At 41.4% G+C, this 18,340-nt stretch overlaps 1 protein-coding gene across 1 annotated transcript in view; it reads left to right on the top strand.

The window, feature by feature from the left end:
- kek5 (kekkon 5) overlaps positions 1 to 18,340 on the top strand; it is a 392,502-nt gene that overhangs the window by 325,552 nt on the left and 48,610 nt on the right. The gene's annotated exons all lie outside the window — the stretch shown is intronic.

Raw genomic sequence — 18,340 nt, 5'->3', positions numbered from 1 at the left:
GCGAATGCTGGGGATGTACTTGACCAGGGCCGCTTCCTTCCCATTTCCATTCCTTGCCTAGCGCAGGTCTTTCTACCCGACTCCCTTGGGCGGCCTGCGCGTATGGATGTGGGATTATGATAATGAAGTAGGGAGAGATGAAACCCGATTTCGGCACGTAGCCTACTCCTCTCGAATAATACCAAGGGGTCTGCTCAATGCTTTTCGTCGCCATCCGACGGCCGAATCACCATCAACAGCATCATATCCCCTCACTCCATTTGAACACTGCGAAAAGGTTTGGATTTGAATCCCAGCGTTTGGCATGCAATCTAGTGATTAGAAATTGTCTACCACCAACTTTCCTACCCTGCCGGCCAACATTCTGATGGTGAATTTTATTTTTTTCATCCAGGCTAAGTGGCTCAGACGGTTGAGATGATGGTGTTCCGACTCCAACTTGGCAGGTTCGATCCTGGCTCAGTCCGGAGGTATTTGAACGTGCTCAAATACGTCAGCTTTGTGTCGGTGGATTTACTGGCACGTAAAATAAGTCCTGCGTGACTAAATTCCAACACCTTGGCGTCTCCTTAAACCATAAAAGTAGTTACTGGGACGTAAAGCCAGCAACATTATTATATGTTTCTTTCGACCAACGGCACTCGAACTACTAACAATGGTGTCAGACCTTTATTTTAGAAAGACCAAGTTAGTTACTTATAAACAATCTGCCACTTGGTGACAGTCCTTAATGCAGATCAATTGTAAGTGATTGATGGGTCGTATGCGGCACGATGCTTATCCGCTATTGGCACGATAATGGCCGGGTCGCATCCGGCACGTAACCTTCAGGACTGCCGATAGACTTTGTTCTAGCGCCTGACACTCAGGAGCCATCATCGGATAAATTCGTGCATGATTGTCGCGGCCGGATATTTAATCGAATCCTCCCTCTGCTTGAGCGTTTCAGAACTAAGGATTAATACTTTCTTCGAGTTGAGTGTATTGTGAACAGAATTACAGGTTCAGTGATATAATTGAACGCTTACAATGCTATTGCGTGACCAGTTTATAATCGTTTTTAATGCTTTCTGTTATTTGCAACATATTAAGAGAAAATAAAGAGGCTAATATTATTATGAAAGGCATACCTAGTTACAAATTTTCATAATATCATATCGTTACGATGGAGGCCCATATAAAATTGAGGGGAGCAAGCTGATAGAATATTATATTCGAATATTATTTATTCACTAATAGTGCGTGGATTTACGTGCTTCGCACTTAGATGGCACTATTAATTGTACTTCTTATGAGTGCTGAAACTGCAGAAAAAATGAAAACCTACAACCTGTTTTCCAGTCACTGACTGGAATGAAGCAAGCTCCATCTTGCGACGAGAATGGGAATTGTTCCGGCTGCCAAAGCCTGTCGCACTCCTCTGGGGCAATGATTAATGATTGACAGACGAAATAAAATGGTAGTGAAGAGAGTGTTGCTGGAATGAAAGATGACAGGGAAAACCGGAGTACCCAGAGATAAATCTGTTCCGCCTCCGCTTGTCCAGCACAAATCTCACGTGGAGTGACCAGGATTCGAACCACGGTATCCAGCGGTGAGTGGTGGACGCGCTGCCGCCTGAGCCACGGAGGCTTTTTAAATTCAGTACACTACCTTAATTAATTACTTGTGACGACTTGATAGAATTAAATAACACACTAGCTAAATTATCTCACTCGAAGATTCTCAAAGAACGAAAAGTGAGCGGGACTTGTGACACGATGCATTCGGCACTTCGAGCCGAGTGACAGCGAATATAGCCGATGACGGCTCCTGGGTGTCAGGCGCTAGACAAAAGTTGCCGATAGTGGGAGTTTGAACTCGCTATCTTCCGAATGTAAACTGACAACTACGTGACCTAAACCATGCAGCCACTCACTCGGTCAGCTTACATTACTCTACAGTTCCTTTAAATCTTGCCTGTATTCGAAGACTTAAAAAGAAGTATCCGATCACTTTTTGTGTCAGAAAGAGGGGTTTGGTGAAGTCATTTGCCTTAATTAAAGGGGAGCTCTGATACTGATCATTGACTACACGTACCGGCTCAAAAAGTAAACTGAGATGGAATATCCAGTTCATTTTCTCCATGAGGTGTACACTTCTTCTAAATACGGTAGCGTCTTCAGAAATTACACGAACACATTACTGCTGTGACCTCTGCGTTGGTTGTATTCTTTACTCCCTGGCGTTGGTGCAGCGTTGCCAACTTCGGAAAATTTGAAAACCGTACAGAAATTCAAAATAAACCGTATTCTTTATCGTAAAACCGAATTCACCCAAATACACCGAAATTCAATAGAATGCGTGCAATAATAACAAGAAGCAGTAATATCAAATAGGATTACTTACCTGAAACGTACTAGTAGAAATAAGAAAATACAACATACTGCAAACTCCCCATTATCCGGGTGCGGATTATCCGGTTTTGGGATTATCCGTAAATACTTCGGCGAATTTTAACTAAAAAACGAATCCAGAAGTACTGTATTCTGTTATAATTATAACGAATACTTTAGTTTAGAATGTACTATTGTGCGTGTGACTCACGTTTTACCCTTAGAAGACGCTACGGGCACCATTCACACCGTCGGTCGTCCCTGAAAGTGGCTTTGAAGGTTTTCGTAATGAGGAATGTGATACTGCTACTCGTGTAATCGATCTTGTGAAACAAATTTCTGGTTGTGAAGACGTAGATGACGAAAGCATCCACGAATGATTAAATAGCGATGCCTAAGAACCGCTATTTGAGCAGCTACGTGACGCGGGTGTAGTGAACAAAGTGTTTACGGCAGAGGAAAGCGAAGACGAGGCACTGAAATGCGTTGATCAGCTCCTGGAGTACGCAGGACAAAATTCTTTTGACTATACCGATGTTTTGACTCTCCAGAAAATGAAGGAAAAATGTGAATGGAAAGCAGAAACAGAACGAGTTAGACGATTATTTCCCGAAAGTGAACTGAAAGCAAGTTACGCGAAGTACAGTGTGTTTTTAAATGTAAAGTTGTCAGTTTCTGGCGAGCTACAAACAAGTAATACAGTGGCCTTTCAAATGTAATATGTATAATGTTTTGAAAATACTGTATAGTAAATGCACAGTTTCTGGTAAGAATATGGTATTCTAGATTATCCGTATTTTTCCATTATGCGTGTAGTCTCGGGTCCGCATTGACCCGGATAATCGAGAGTTTGCTGTATAGGCTACACTTTGCCCTTTCTTCACATGTTGGATCAGGACGCAGCCACTTCCTATAGGCTACTGCCTATACTCTCCCACGACTGCCTGTACGTTTGTTTCCTTCCAGGTGTTTTAACAGAGAGTTTTAATTTTTTGGGTGTCGAAGGACCTGCTTTATTTTTTGAATCAGAAGTCAACCGAATCTTTACTTATTTAACATGTAGAATAAACGCCAAAAAAATAAGTTATTTATATATATACTTAATACATAGTGAGCTAACCAACAAGAAATTGAAGCACTGCACTGTCACGCAACATAATTTGTAAATAAATCACAATATTATTGATAAGTTTGACGAAATCACGTTATCCATAATATTTATAACTAGACGCTGCACTGTTACATGTTTGATGTTACACCGCACTTCACACTGGTTAAGAAACTATCGACGGAGTACGGTGTGGGCTGATTCAGGAGTTGTTGTTGTTTGAGTCATCAGTCCATAGACTGGTTTGATGCAGCTCTCCATGCTACCCTATCCTGTGCTAACCTCTTCATTTCTACATAACTGATGCACCCTGCATCTGCTCTAATCTGCTTGTCGTATTCATACCTTGGCCTACCCCTACCGTTCTTACCCCCTACACTTCCCTCAAACACCAACTGCACAAATCCTGGGTGTCTTGAGATGTGTCCTATCATTTTACCTCTTCTCGTCAGATTTATCCATAACGATCTCCTCTCACCAATCCGATTCAGTATCTCGTCATTCGTGATCCAATCTATCCATTTCACCTTCAGCATTCTTCTGTAACACCATATTTCAAAAGATTCTATTCTCTTCCTTTCTAAGCGAGTTATCATCCACATTTCACTCCATACAATGCCACGCTCCAAACCGAAGTCTTCAAAAACATTTTCCTAATTCCTATATCAATGTTCGAAGTGAGCAAATTTCTTTTATTAAGAAAGGCCTTCCTTCATCGTGCTAGCCTGAATGTTGTGGCGTCCTTATTTCTACCATCGTTAGTTATTTTACTACCCAAGAAACAATATTCATCCACTTCCTTTAAGACTTCACTTCCTAATCTAAATATTTCCTGCGTCACCTGACTTCGTACGACTGCACTGCATTACTTTTGTTTTGGACTTATTCATTTTCATCTTGTACTCCTCACCCACGACTCCGTCCGTACCATTCAGCAACTTTTCCAGATCTTCTGTAGTCTCGGATAAAATCACAATATCAGCAGCATATTTCAGGGTTTTGATTTCCTTTCCTTGGATTGTGATTGCCTTTGTAAATTCTTCTTTGATTTCCTTTACTGCATGTTCTATATACACATTGAAAAGGACTGCAGACTGATTATATATATATATTGTAGATAATTCTTCTTTCTCGGTACCAGATCCCGATCACCCTCAGAATCTCAAATAGTTTGGTCCAATCAACATTATCAAATGCCTTTTTCTAGATCTACGAACGCCATATTTGTGGGCCTGTCCTTAATTCGATCCTCTAAGATCAGACGTAAAGCCAGGATTGCTTCACGTGTTCCTACACTTCTTTGAAGCCAAATTGATCTTCTCCCAGCTCAGTTTCAACTTTTCTTTCCATTCTTCTCTAAATAATACGTGTTAGAATTTTGCAGGCGTGAGATACTAAACTAATGGTGCGGTTGTTCCCACACTTGTCAGCACCGGCTTTCTTGGGAATAGGTATAACAACATTCTGCCGAAAATCGGATGGCATTTCTCCTGTCTCATACATCTTACACACGAAATGGAATAACCTCACCATGCTGGTTTCTCCTAAAGTAGTCAGTAATTTAAAAGGAATGTCATCAATTCCAGGTGCTTTGTTCCTATTTAGGTCTCTCAAAGCTTTGACGAATTCTGACCTCAAAATTGTGTCACCCATGACATCAGCATCAACAGCCTCCTCTTGTTCCCGAACCATCTCATCTATGTCCTTACTTTGATATAACTGGTGGATATGTTCCTGCCATCTTTCTGCCTTGTCTTCTTTATATTCATACACCTAGTTTTCCTTTCTCCAAAGGTTTGCTTGATTTTCCTGTACACAGCAACTACCTTTCCTAAGACCATTCAAGAGTATACCTGTGAACAAAGATACGACTACGAGATCCACAGTTGATAAAGTTTGAAGTAGGATAATCCCGGCCGCAGAATGAGACAGAAAAATCTTAAGTGTCTGACTATTCATTGGTTGAGATGAAAGCAGCTCAAAGGTGAATAACAACATTCAAAATTTGGGAGCCCCCGGGAGAAGTTGAGTCCATGTCCAGGAAAGGAGGTATATTCAAGCAGGAGAAAAATTAATTTTGCTTACAAAATCTGAACATTTCCAACAAGAAAAATGTTAATTTAAAAATTTCGCAGAACCGCATAGTAACCGTAAATTTCGCACTTCGTGGCTGGACGAGCATAAAACCAACGCATGGCGTGTGCGCATATGGAGTGTTACAGAGAGGGAGAGGTTTGCTTGAAATAAGTATAATGTAATTCAAAGAGAGCTGATAGTTTTTTTTGTTGCAAGTTGCATTACGGTACGTCGCACCGACACAGGTCTTATGGCGACGATGGGATAGGAAGGGGCTAGGAGTGGGAAGGAAGTGTCCGTGGCCTTAATTAAGGTACCGCCCCAGCGTTTTCCTGGTGTGAAAATGGGAAACCACGGAAAAACATCTTCAGAGCTGCCGACAGTGGGATTCGAATCCACTATCTCCCGATTACTGGATACTGGCCGCACTTAAGCGACTGCAGCTATCGAGCTCGGTGATGAATTTATTAACGACAAGAAAAGTCCAGATTTCATATCACCTCTGTACAGAAGATATACTGGATATGCCTTCTCTTCGCCTTGGGCTGGAACAGTTCGTTGTGGTCCTGCTGCTGTTCTCGTTCGACCCTGGGACGCCTTTTGATGGAGGTCTAGATGGTCCGGATGATCTGGAAGTTCTAGAAATTCTGGATGGCCTAGACGTTCTAGAAAATCTGGATGGTCTAGAAGTTCACGTGATACGAGCGTTGCTCGAGCTTATATACTCTGCACTCGCGTCCTGGACGTTTTTTGAGTTATACAAACAGCTCCTGCGCAGATGAAAATGATTATAGAAATGGCCTCAGAATGATTTTAAACACTTACAGATCGTGCACTCAAAGAATTAATTAATTAATTAATTTCACTCGACAGGATGTTAATAAAATCTGACCCGTGTTCTGAGATTAAACACTTGAAGGAAATTGAATGCGGTAAAATGTCACTAAAATTAAACACCCCGCTCTACATTGCTTCTGGAAATGTTTGTAGACTGAGTCGAATATCAAATAGAATCGAACTCGTAACACAGAATAGCCACTCGGAAAATAGTATAATTGTATAACTTTGCACTGTCCAATGTCAGTGGAATAGACTAAGGAATTAATACAAATAACGCGATACTATCCATCTTAAAAGATTTCCAACTTAACATTAATGTAAATATTGGCAAAATAAAGTTTTATCACTCGGTGATTGTTAATAAGTTTACACGACATCTTATAAACTTGAAGATAATCACTTCAATTAATTAGCAACGAAAATATTCATCCTGTGAAATTAGTCTCGTTCACTTTAGTTAATCACAAATAATATCGTAACACAGATGGAGTTGAGTCTGTCTATAGGCTGTCCTTGGCTCGACCGCATGAAAATTTAATACTATTCACAGAAGCACAAGTTCAAATATACTGTTCGTAGTCAAGAACCTACTGAATGTTTAGAAAGTATGTGAGAAATAATCTCCACTTTGTAACTGTTCCACCTCGTCAAAACACTTGGGGAGATGAAAGTTATTATCTTGGGACACATGAATATTAAATAAACTATTTGTGGCTTGCCCGCATATTGCCACGCAAATAGAAACAATTAACATTCCATGGTTCCCCATTTCTCTATGTAATGTTTGGGCGCCATGGTTACAGTTTTAAGCAAAACTGTAAACCAAAATTTATATTTACTAGCATAGAGACTTATACTTAAATCACAGGGGTAGGATTTTAAATAATTAACCATTAAGTATCGCTTAAGAAAGAAAATTAACGCAATATAAAATACAAATGAATTTATTATACAAAAAAATGAGATGAATCGGAAAAGTTTCCTTAAAGCGTGGAGGAATTTAGAATTTACTTTACTGAATTTAATGTTGCTTGCTTTATGTAATTGAAGCTCACCAATTGCAGCTTCCGTTGAAGTCATCTGGTTTCCGTGGTTACTCGTTCTCTTCTTCTCGATGTAGACTTTGCTCCATGGACATCCTTCCTTCCTTCTCTGATATGGTACGGGCTATCTGGACTAGCACTCCCTACATGCCTAGTCTTTAAAATAGACATTGGCCCTATACTTGTAAAAACTTATCAGCGTTGATCGTATGAGGAGAAAATTCAGAGATATGAATTTTTCCATTTTAGTAGAAATCTCAATCCAACTGAGCTATACTGTTTATACGGTACAGACTTGTACCAAAAATCCATGGACTTGAACTAAACATAGTTCTTCGTCCAGAAGATTTACTGAAAATAACACAAGCCGTAAGCTTGTTTCGTTTCACGTAGATCCGATAACATTACCGCAGCTGAGTACTGTATCGAAGCGACAACACATTGTACAAAAGTAACTATGTCGCGGAGCGACCACATACTGTTTCAACAATCAAATCACGTCGTTCAAAGTAGATGTTCACAGTAGAAGTAGTAGTGATGGAGTTCACGTAGTTAGGTTGTAAGGTTGTAAGGTTCCGTTCTCGTGTTGAGAATCAGTATATATCCGGGCTCACCCCCACGCTTGGTAACAGTTCAATCTCAAAACTCGTATACAACGAAGTATCTGATTCGATAGATCGAAGCATCAACTCCCCTTCCCTTCTTCCTCGACAAGTCCAGAAGGCGTGGCGATGATATAGCTGACCAGCTTGCAAGCCTCGCGCACGGGTCGCTGTTTACTAGCCTTGGTCATAAAATAAACCCATGACTCACGCAAAATCCCAAGCTTCAAGAATAACCCTCCGTATACACAAACATGAGATGAAATGAAAACAACTATGTCTCAACATATTGACCGTATTTACAACATAATGAATTCTTATCCTACATAATATAATAATTTAAATACTAATACGATGTTATTATATATACAATATGATTCCAAATGATTGACGTTGAATAAATATGTTATTACAAATAATTGCCGATGGCGGATAAACTTGATATCAAATGATATCGCGTAAAATGATATTATATTAAATTAGTAGGGCTGGAGAAGCCTGGACGGTTACAACTTCCCAAAAATAAAAGTTCAGTGAAGCATGCAAAGTACTCTCAATCGTCTTTCACTTGAGAAATCCTAAGTTCAACTATAATGTTATACTTTGTCAAAATATTTCAGTCACTCGATGAAAACTTAGGTTTTAATGCTCTGTTCGAAGTCTATCATCCGAAGAAATATTATGATCAATTTGAAATGTAAGCACTCGGCTGTTTAGCGAAATATTTCAATCACTTCGCAATTAAACATTGGATAGAAAATAATACAAGTCCCAGAAACACATAACTTGAATTAAAGAAATTATTAGTCACTTGGAAATGAACCCAAGTTAAATTACACTGTTCAAGTTCACATTGAAAAGTTTTATCACTTGCGAATGGACAACACTGAAAATAATTATAAGTCCGGTTTGTGTTACCGCGGAGTTAAAAGTTTTCTAAGTACGAAGAACATCAAACATTTGACATTCGGCGAAACCGTACTTTTGCGATGAATAATGCCACCAGCCGACCGTCCGCTCTCGACTGTGGTACTTGACTGACTTTGACCTGCTAACTGGCCCCCCTTTTATATAAGAATCGTGGGAATTTGTATTCTGTTGAATATCACCCTCGATTCTGGTCGGATTCTCTTCAAACTTGGTGAAAATGGGGACATAAAATTGGTTAACACGACGATGTTATGTTCTTAATTTTATCTTAACCCAAAAAAGTTATTAGCAATAGAACGTATCGAATGTTCTACCGGCTGACGTAATCCAGCTGTGACAAGATAAGGTGTGATGTGACGTCACACGTTCCACGTCACACACTGCCTGCTGTGAGCTAGCGTACGGCGCGCAGTTCGAGTTCAGTTGGTGGGGACTGACTTGGACCAGCGTTCCTGGTACAGTATATAACGTGTACGGTTTGACATTCGAAGCGTATGGTTGGCACCGGGCGAGTTGGTGGTGCGGTTAGGGGCGCGCGGCTGTGAGCATGCATTCGGGAGATAGTGTGTTCGAATCCCACTGTCGGCAGCCCTGAAGATGGTTTTCCATGGTTTCCCACTTTCACACCAGGCAAATGCTGAGGCTGTACCTTAATTAAGGCCACGGCCGCTTCCTTCCAACTCCTAGGCCTTTCCTATACCATCATCGCCATAAGACCTATCTGTGTCGGTGCGATGTTAATCCACTAGCGTATGGTCGGCAACGCTGCGCTGGTGGGATGTAACTGAACATAGTTTTCATTTTAGTTAGTAGGGGCTCATACTCACTATCCCAGGGAGCTTGAGACATTGTAAAGTGAGGAAGAGAGACAGGGGAGATGGATAGAAAGTTGGTTACCGTACTGTTAAATGCATAGGCTACCCTTTCTAGTCAGAAAATGTACAGATTAATTACAATAAAATCCTTGTAACGAGCTAGAATAGCTCCCGCGCAAATACTCTTCTACCCACACATTTCCTCGTGGGTTTAGCAGTATATTTTTGTTTATTCTATCAGAGTAATTTTGTAAAGTGTAGTATAATGTTGTGGAATGCAGTGAGCGAAAGGTAGCGAATGTTTTCACAAAAGTCAGTAGTACTATACCCACGTGATTATGCGGTGTTTATATTGAGTCTTAAGCTCTCTTGAGAGTGACTAGTATGTTTGTCAGCTCCCAATATTGCTCTTTGTATGGAATTTGTCCGATAACGTGTGTTGTCATATTTGTAGAAGTGCGTATTGGTGCAATATTAGAAGCAAAGATCGAGACGTCGCCACGGCTTGTGATCAATCTGTTCAACTAGAACTCTCCGGTCCTGTCATGGAACGTCCTAATCCCGTTTAGTCATTTTCAAGATAGTTTCCTTTAAGCATTTTGACGTTCTTAGCTTTGGATTATATTAATCTGGAAGTTATTAGGAGCGACAAAGTTGTGAAATACCTTCTTCTAACCATTTATCTTCCAAGGCCTGATTTTATAATAAAAGTTTAAACTGAAGATTGATTAAAACTATAACTAGAGTTTAAACCAGTATCGAGTCTTCTAATGTCCTATCTAAGTTAAACCGAGGTAAAGGAGGGAAGATGCGATCTTGGTAGCAGTGACTGCTGAGAAGGGATCATGTTTTTTTTTTAAACTTCTGATAGCCAAAATGGCGGATGTGAAGAATAAATGTCCTAATTTTACTTCCAAGGAAATACGGAACTGATTGTGTAATTACAGTAGTACGGAAATATTTTTTGCCTTGTTATGTTCCCATGCCAGTGTTCATGTTAATTTACAATCATTTCTATAACGCAACAGTGGAATTGTGTTATAGAAAACTACCAACCTGAAAATCTTGAAAGCTGACATCGAAATTGGAAGTGTTATTCTGTAATAAGAGTACATTCCTCTTTTATTACCTGAAAACTGAATGCAAGCGTTCCTTTGTTTATAAAATTTACACTCTTGACACTAACAGTTCTAAAACGTCACTTTTGCATTGTTACCTTTTCGTTGTATATTTTATTCTAGCTCCGATTTGCCAAAATAGTGTCGCAGTCTGTTTAAAAACTCAGTTTCATTCCATATATGAAAGTGCCCTGCCCTTCATAGAAAAATTCCTGCTGGACATGGTCATTCAATAATTTGAACCTCATCTTAATCATCGCTAAGTATTTCTTCAAATACCTCGAAAATATCCCCGAGATCATTTGTTCTGTCATGTTGTATTGTTATTTATTCTTAAACTGCAGTTTACACGGTAGATGAGTGGCAGAAAAAATAATCTCTAGTTAAACTGCAGATTGAGTTTTATAATATGCGACTGACAGATAAACCAAAATTTATACTGAAACAACAGTTTAAACCTCTATTATAACAGCGGTCCTAAGGCAACAGTTCTAGAAGGAATTGAGCTGAGTGAATCGTAACGTGTGATGTATAAGACGTAAAAATATGCCTACATACAAAATTCTAGTTGCTGTGCGCTAGAAGGAAGTGTGTTCAAGAGTAATATTACCCTACTTCTTCCTAGCTTTATTTTTTCAATTTACAGGGATCGGCACTTGATGTGGATTTGGCCAATTTGTACAGCCGGATGCCCTTCCTAACGCTAACCCTATGTCGAGGGATGCATTCACTATTGCGTATTTCTGTGTTGGGTGGTGGTGTGATGTGCTGTGTCGTATGCATTTGACGAGATAACATAAGACGAACACAAACGCCCAGTCTCCGAGTCAAAGAAATTAACCATACTTGTTCCTATTTGGTATCGAACTCGGGGCCCTCTGAAACGAAGGCCTCTGACCATTCAGCGAAGGAGCCGGACAACAGTTACATAATAGTGACTTTTATTAATTGACATGTGCTCTATTTCACCTGCTGCCACTTATTTCCGCTAGGAATAGGCATGTTACTACAAGAACTACATATTGAATAGGCCTCAACTATATCCCAGACTAGGGATTACCTGGAAGAAGAATTTTTGAACAGGGCATTTTCGGAAACATTATAATTAGAATATTGGGCGATAAGTACGGCTATACGGATTAAAAATTAAGACAGATTTCGAGCATCATTTTGTAGACCATCATTCCATGTCTAGGCAGCGAGTGAGTCCCAGTGCAATACAAAATTTGTGAGCTTGACGCAAGGGCGAAGTTTGTAAACAGTTAATCTGTTGCCAAAACCAACATACTGGTACATCTACCTCTAATTATACGCGATTATAGGACCCGTCAATTTCAGAAAAGTAAACTTGCTAGTGATCTGCTGTTGGCGTACTCTGTGTGCTGTGTACGACCCACACGCCATTGATAACATATTCAATTCACTTCAGTAAACCAAACCCTCCATGGTCATAGACGAAGTAAGCAGACGCGGAGGTATTCTTTGTTCAATTTTTAAAAACGTATTACGGATAAATATAACTGTAGTACTTTTCTATGGCATATTCAGGTTTTCGAATTGTTCTTATTTAGCAGGATCTCTCCAACGACAAAAACTATTGATATAGAGAGGTTCAAGCCCCATTGGTAGAAAAACAAAAATTCATTATCAAAATGTTGGCCGACAGGGTAGGAGAGGTGGTGGCATATTATCTATAATCATACGATTGCGTGCCAAAGGCCTGGATTCGATTCCATACCTCTCCACGGCGCTCATATGGAGTGATGGTGGTGGTGGTGATTATTGTTTTAAGAGGAAGTAAAACTAGGCAACCATCCTCTATTAACAATAATCAGAGAGAAAAATTGAAGGCATCCGACACTTCGAGAAATGAAGGTATCGGCCAAAGAAAGGCAAGGGCCGTGAAGGGCGTGACTACATAGATACATAGGCCTAGATACCTAATATCGTCGGGTTTGAAAGGAACAAGAGTTGACAAAGGGACATCGGATAGGAAGGATGAAAGTGAGGAGCCTGGCACAAGTGAAAGCAATGTCAGGGCTCCGCTAAGGGCCCCGTGGTCGCCAACCAACGCCTTCAAGTTAAAAGCTTTTATTCGCCTCGTACGACAGGCAGGTGTTACCGTGGGTGTTATTGTACCACTCCCACCCACGAGGGGTTCATACGGAGTGAAGGCATATGGCTCTGTTGATAGTGATTTCGTCCGTCGGATGGAGACGTTCAAGCTTGAGCAGACCTCTTGGCGCTATTCGACAAGAGCAGACTATGTGCCAGCACCGCGTTTCAACCTTTCCTTTTCTACTATTATATATCACGTCATTCATTTCATCCCTGATGAGGTTAACGTCAGGAAGGGTTTTTGGTCGTAAAGACTCGTTACAAGGATTCATCTCACATCATACAAGACCCCGCAGAGAAACAGAACAAGAGTTGGACTCGCACATCATAGCTACTACAGGACTATCAGTTTTACGTGGAATCCGAACCGTAGGGACATAACTTTTCAAATTAAAAATCTCACGTGCATTGGCTGAGATTAGAACCACCGCCACTACCGCCATGTTGAGAAGCCATTGACTATATAATTCGGCTGTCACGTCCCTTTGTACAAGAATATCTCTCATTCGTTCGTTTCAATTTTTATAAAGAATAAGCGGAACAAGAAATCAAAGAGACGTCTGGAAAAGAAGCATCGTTCCAGGAGAAGAAATCGAAACTTAAGATTTGAGGATGATATTGTTTCCTTATCTGAGCCTCCGTGGCTCAGACGGCAGCGCGTCGGCCTCTCAACGCTGGATACCGTGGTTGAAATCCCGGTCACTCCATGTGAGATTTGTGCTGGACAAAACGGAGGCGGGAAAGGTTTTTCTCCTTGTACTCCGGTTTTCCCTGTCATCTTTCATTCCAGCAATACTCTCCATTCTCATTTCATAGCATCTATCACTCATTAATATAAATCACTTTGGGAGTGGCGACCCCATCGTAATAACAGCCTATATCTGATTCATTCATTACATCTCTGACCCGGTCAAAGACTGGAAAACAGGTTATAGGTTTTCATTTCATTGTTTCCTTATCTAAGTCTACAGGGGATCCAGAGAAATTGCTGTATGTTGTGGGCACAGTCTTGGAGGACTACATGTTGAAAATGAGTAGACTAGGTACATTAAAAAAACGTAATGGAATTCAAGGTGACGCAGGAAATACCAGATTAGGAAATGAAGGCTTAAAGAATATAAAAAAAATCAAGCTTATACCTTTACATGACTGTTGATGTGATCATAGTCACGGGACCTCCAATTCTACGTCATATCCGAACGACAGGAACGTGACTTTTCGTTTCAAAAGTTCCGACTTAGTATGTGATTACGGCATTCGACCATCACGTCCCTCCTCCTTCTATTCAAATGATTAAAGATCCAAGGGACACTATCAGATAATAATAATAATTATAATGGAATACAGACATCAACGGGGGAGAGAGCGGGAGAGAGAGAAGTATAACAGGGAGCTGAGAAATTCAAATGTCTGGGGGAATGGATACAACTGGTGATGGTGGTGGTGGTGATTATTGTTTTAAGAGGAAGTACAACTAGGCAATCATCCTTTATATAACACTAATCAGAAAGAAAAAATCGAAGGGATCCGACACTTCGAAAAATGAAGGTATCGGCCAAAGAAAGACGAGGGCCACGAAGGGCGTGAAAGTGAAAGACTCCGTAGGCCGCGCAACCAAATACCGTCGGGGTCAGAAAGGAACAAGAGTTGACCATGAGAGGTCAGATAGGATAGATGAAAGTGAAGATCCTAGCATAAGCAAGTGGAAGCAATGCCAGGACGCAGCTCAGGGCCGCGTGGTCGCCAACACACGCTTCCAAGTTGAGAGCCCTAGGGGCCCCTTTTAGTCTCCTTACGACAGGTAGGGGATGCCGTGGGTGTTATTCTACCGCCATCACCCACAGGGGAAGAATGGATACCACCAAATGGGCCAGATAAACACGCGAATAAGGGAAAAGCTAGATAACCGAAACTAGTCTACGGACTAACTCAAAATAGGTACAACAATTGAGAGCATTATCCTACAAGGCTATGGACGTCTGGTGAGAATGGACGGGAACCGATTAACGAAAATCTTTGTACAATGTAGGATAGGAGGCTACAACGAAGTGGGCGGAAGAGGTCAAGAGGGGTGCAGAGGAAACTGGACCTACAGCAGATGTGATCAACAACAGAAAGGAGTTCAGAAGCTGTTTCAACATAAAGACATTCGAAAGGAACCACCAAAATGTAGGCTCGAATTGATAATATTCTGGGGACAGAGAAAGATTAAAAGTGAAAGAATGGAGCGTTTCTGAGTAGGAATAAGAAGAAAGAAAGAAAGAAAGAAAGAAATGACCAGATAGCTTAAGTTTATACGTGCTCCATAGTGGGCCAAATTAGGATCTAAGAAAATGATGGCCTCAGCTACAGTTGGCGGGCATTTTGCTTTGACGTCATTTAGGCTGCCCGCGTGTCAGTTTAGACGTTTCGTTTTATTCTACCATATGTCAGACAAACGGATTACTGTTGGACGATGTATGAAAATCCACAGCCTGTTTCCAGTCATTCGACCGGTTCAGGAATGGAATGAATGAAGCCCCCATCTTGCGGCGAGGATAGGAATTGTGCCGGCTGCCGAAGCCTGTCGCACTCCTCTGGGGCAATGATTAATCAATGACAGATGAAATGAAATGATATTGGAGAGTGTTGCTGGAATGAATTATGACTGGTAAAACCGGAGTACCCGGAGAAAAACCTGTCCTGCCTCCGCTTTGTCCAGCACAAATCTCACATGGGGTGACCAGGATTTGAGCCATGAAATCCAGCGGTGAGATGCCGGCGCGCTGCCGCCTGAGCCACGGAGGCTCCTAGGCGATGTATGGCTTAGTTTTAATTAATTTTGTTGTGTAAACACAGTGTGTGTCACCAGAGATATTTTACAAGCCAACATTATACAATTTGGGTTGCTGATGTGCGGAATGGACTTTCTTTTTCTGCCCTTCATAAATCCAACTGCTTCTTCCGATGACTCTCTGCCAAGCGAGTTAGTTAACTAGGTGTGCAAGCTTACGTTCGGGAGCGGGTGGTGGATTCGAACCCCACCGGTGATGGTTTTCCGTGATTTTTTTTTTTTTTTTTTTTTTTTTTTTTTTTTTTTTTTTTTTGCTAGTTGCTTTACGTCGCACCGACACAGATAGGTCTTATGGCGACGATGGGAGAGGGAAGGCCTAAGAATGGGAAGGAAGCGGTCGTGGCCTTAATTAAGGTACAGTCCCACCATTTGCCTGGTGTGAAAATGGGAAACCACGGAAAACCATCTTCAGGGCTGCCGACAGTGGGGTTCGAACCCACTATCTTCCGGATGCGAGCTCACAGCTGCGCGCTCCTAACCGCACGGCCAACTCGCCCGGTATTTTTCATTTTCACACCGAGTACACGTAGGCTACTTTAATTAAGCCTACGCTCGCTATCATGGCAGTCATAGCCCTGTTTTACTCTTCCATTGCCAAAAGCCTGTGCGAGTTAATGCAATGTTAAATAAATAAATAAATACATAGATAAATATACAACTAAATAAATATTTGGACTGGTGACCCCAGCAACAGCAACAACAACAACAACAACAACAAACAGTGACCATTTTTATTATGTGCTGTAACTCCGCCCTCCGTATCGAATTGACTCTCACAGTGAGACAAGTATCTTGGGATTTCATTCAAGTTATCAACCCTACAATTACCTGAACTAAGTGTGGGAAAGATGAAGAAACCTCTGAGTATAACTGCCGTCAGACGTTCTAAGTCCAGATTTCTACCACAGACCACACCCACAAGTATAGTTCCTTTGTTTCTACCGACCACGCAAGAGTGAGCAGGGGGTTAATGAAGACACGCTTATCCTTTGACATCAAGCATACAACCATTTTGTGTGATTTTTTTAATAAATAAATGTTTGTCACCGGCATTGTCGTATTAGCTTCACTAACAATTACCTCCGGGCTGTGTGACTCAGACGGTTGCTTCGCTGGCCTTCTGACCCCAACGTGGCAGGTTCGATCCTGGCTCAGTCCGGTGGCATTTGAAGGTGCTCAGATACGTCAGCCTCATGTCGGTAGATTTATTGGAACGTGAGAGAAGTCCTGCGGGACTAAATTCCGGCACCTTGGCGTCTCCGAAAACAGTAAAAAAGTAGTTAGTGGGACGTAAAGCCAATAACATTATTAACAAAATTACCGTGGAAGAAAAAAGAAAAACCAGTCCAGATGTTCCAGATTGGCCTTGGCCTACCAAGCGACCGTTGCTCTGCCCGAAGGCCTGGAGATTACGAGATGACGCATGATCAGTGCGACGAATCCTTTCGATCGGTGTTCTTGGTTTTCTAGAACGGAGCTGCTATCTCTTCGTAAGATAGCTCCACAGTTGCTCTCACGTAGACTGTGTAAACCTCGAACCAGCCCTCAGATTCAGGTAAAAATCCCTGATCCGGCTGGGAATCGGATCGAGGTCTCTGGGAAAGAAGCAGGCTCGCTATCTCTAGACCGCATGGTTGGCGAAAAAGCAATAGCTTGCTTTATTTGTTTGTTTGTTTGTTTGTTTGTTTGTTTGTTTGTTTGTTGTCGGTGACCAAATAGCGAACAAGCGAAAACTCTTATAAGGGATCAGAAACAGTGAAACGTAGACACACTTTCGATGGTTTCGCCTTGGGAAGGCGAATAGAGCTCGATGGGGGGCTGATGAAACCAGGTGCGGTATTGACCGTGCATGGAATGTGCGTCGGACCAGCAGCTCCCAACGTGCTCCCAACACAGGCGCAATGGAAGCGCTTCGACTCTACGAAGAATAAAGAATATTGGTCAAAGAACGAGAAAGGCCACGAAAGAGGGCATAGACATTGAAGACTCGCTAGGCCTTGCAAACCTACAGTAGGCCTAATGCCGTTGGGATCGGGAGGAACTAAGAGTTCACCCAGGGAGGCTGGATATGAAAGATAAAAGTGAATTGGCTGGCAAAACTAAACTGAAGCAATGTCAAACTCAGCGAGGGTTCCCGCGGCCGCCAATTCATGCTCCCAAGTTGAGAGACCCTGGCGGGGAGGAGAACTGAAGACAGTGTAGTGTCACATTATTATTATTATTATTATTATTATTATTATTATTATTATTATTATTATTATTATTATTATTATTATTATTATTATTATCGTCATCGTAAGGCCTCATCTACCACGTGCAGACATTTTAATCTGACGCCCATTAGGCTGTCTAGACATCACGTGACTATGTGCATTTTCAGCCGAATCGTGACACCCATTGAAAAATCTGCCATGTACAGTAGTAATGAAACACAGACGTCGGTGACCGATGAAATGGAGGACCAAACCGAATATCGAAGGTT

This window comes from Anabrus simplex, chromosome 3 (assembly GCF_040414725.1).
Source record: "Anabrus simplex isolate iqAnaSimp1 chromosome 3, ASM4041472v1, whole genome shotgun sequence".
In the NCBI taxonomy this organism is placed as follows: domain Eukaryota; kingdom Metazoa; phylum Arthropoda; class Insecta; order Orthoptera; family Tettigoniidae; genus Anabrus; species Anabrus simplex.
The sequence above is the reverse complement of the archived record's forward strand: the minus strand, read 5'-3'. Positions and strand labels throughout refer to the sequence as shown.